Below are 2,496 nucleotides of genomic sequence, written 5' to 3' on the forward strand. Positions count from 1 at the left end.
ACAGGCAAGTGCCACCATGCCTGGTATTGGTCATGAAAGTACTAATAGAATCCTGTATTAATTCCTTGGCTTAAATTCTGTGTATAATTGAGCTGAGTGGTTAAATTGAGAATCCAGTTTGCCTGATTTGTTCTCCTGTTTTTCAGAGTGCTTGTTTATATAAGCAGTAAATGCAGGTATGTTTTTTTCAGGTCTCACAGATCTCTCAGTATAGAGGAATGATTTCTGGTGGGGGGGGGAATAGAAATCTGGAATCTTCTCTACCAGTGTTGTAGCTCTGTTGGGATGCTCCCTGGTAATCCTGAACACTTATGGCCAGTGTTTGTATATGACCTAAAACCCTGAATAGCCCATGGTGGGCAATGCTTTTCTTTAATTTGGGAGGCAAGGGCAACTTTGGCTTTTTGGACAGTTATGTTCAGGCTGAATGGAAGAAAGGTAATTAGGTGATGAGCTAACAATGCCAAAGGACAAAATGGTATTTGGGAATAGTCACGTACCTAGAAATTTAAAGGAAACAATGGACATATAGGCACCAGAAACTGGTAGAATGTATCTTTAGGGCACTCTGAACTAGTGCTTGGAACTCCCATATTTCAGAAACATCAAACATTCCAATTTCTCCTTTCACACACACCCGACCCCAGTATCTAGGAGAGTCTATAGCCAATTGACTTCCTTTGGATTAAGGCACTTATGTTAACTTTAATGCCCAAGAGCTCTTCCCCTCAATTTTGGATACTAAGATGGGCTGCAAGCTTGAGATTTTGTGGGTCTTTGCAGGTCACAGTGCTCAAAACTACAGCTGGACATGGTGGCACACAACTGTAATCCCAACAGCTCAGGAGACTGAGGCAAGAGGATCTTGTTTAAAGCCAGCCTCAGCAAAAATGAGGTGTGAAGCAACTAGGTGTAGATCCTGTGTCAATCTAAAAAGGGACTGGGCATGTGGCTCAGTAATAGTTATCAGAGTACAATCACTGGTACCTGCCCCCCCAAAATTAGAACTATAGCATGACACTCTCCAGGTACTACAGGACGATGGGTGGAGCAAGTGGGAGGTAAAAGGACAATCCTCCAAGCAAAGGTAACACTCTGAAAAGCACTAGCTTACCCCTTGGCTGAGCCCTGTCACTGGTCAGTCCTTTGAGAATTTTATCCTCTTGAAAGTGGTTATTGAAGATGCTATATTCACAGGCCAGGGTAGAAACATCTCATGTGGTCCTGCCTCTATCCAGAAGAGGCTCTTTTGTCAAATGGGAACTGATAGGTTGAAGCTGGTCTTAAAACTTGCAGATAAAATAGACAGACCCATTTCCACCCCCCTCAAGATTCCCTGAGATAACTGCAGTGTTCTCCTTGGATACTTGCTCTGTCTGCAAGGAGTCCTTCCCCAATGAAAGCAAAGGGGTTGGTGGTAGGGAAGGTGTGGGGCAAAAACATTGGGAATTTTCTTGCCTGTGTTTCAGATTGAATTAAGTCAGATAAAAGCCTAAGAAAATGTTTAACTTTCATCTCCTCTGGTCCTTGAACTTAAAACACATTAATCTGTTGTGAAATACTACCTTATGTGTGTATCATAAAGAACAAGCTGTACTACTGTGGGTCAGTGTGAGATGCTGCTTTCAGTTTTTTTCCTACGAATTAGAAGTCGGTCATGTGGTTAAGTCAAGTTCCCTACATGTGACTTAATGGGAGAAGGGCAAAGGAAGGAGCTGAGCAAGTAGATGGTCTCAGTTGTTGTCTAGCTTCCATTCAAACCAAGGGGAGTTCTAGGGGTACAAGATGTACCAAAGTTGGTACCATGTTCAGGTATAGATGTCTACCCCAGAGAGTCCTGGAGTACTCTGGCTGGAAAGAGAAACAGAAATCGCCAAAGTTATGTATTAGAAGCTCCTTACAGGGGTGGTCTGAGTGGGTAAGCACCCACAGCTTGAAGGGACTCAATGATTGAACCTTCAAAGTCAGAAGACCTGGAATTCCTGCAGCTCACCATTAGTTCTCCCACCTCTGCCTCCCCCCCCCCCGAAATATTCCTTTTTTCTATTATGTACTGAACATACTTTTTGAATGTCCAAGACCTGAGAGCCAACATAAACCTAGAAGAGAGACTGGGACCTGCTGGAACTATGTAGAGTGGCAAAGAACAAAGGGCCCTTCCATTTGAAACTGACAATATGATGTGTGGGATGTTGAGTATCGCTGACGGGTGCAGGGAACTGGGGTAGAGCAGGATCCGATCTCCAAGTCCAGAGATGCCTGGAAGATAGTAATAGTTCCATAACACATGGACAGGAACTCATCAATGACGGGTGCAATCGAACCCAGATCTACAGACGGAACAGGTGAAGAACCTGGCAAGTTGCCTTACCAGACTTACTCTCATCCCTGGACACAACAACATACCCACTTTGAAATCGAAAGCTATTTATCTGCCTCTGCACCCCATCCAGAGGTGGCAAGGAGGATGCCAAATTCTGCATAGACAGTCAGCTA

This window comes from Spermophilus citellus, assembly GCF_964194105.1.
Source record: "Spermophilus citellus genome assembly, chromosome: 8".
Classification (NCBI taxonomy): domain Eukaryota; kingdom Metazoa; phylum Chordata; class Mammalia; order Rodentia; family Sciuridae; genus Spermophilus; species Spermophilus citellus.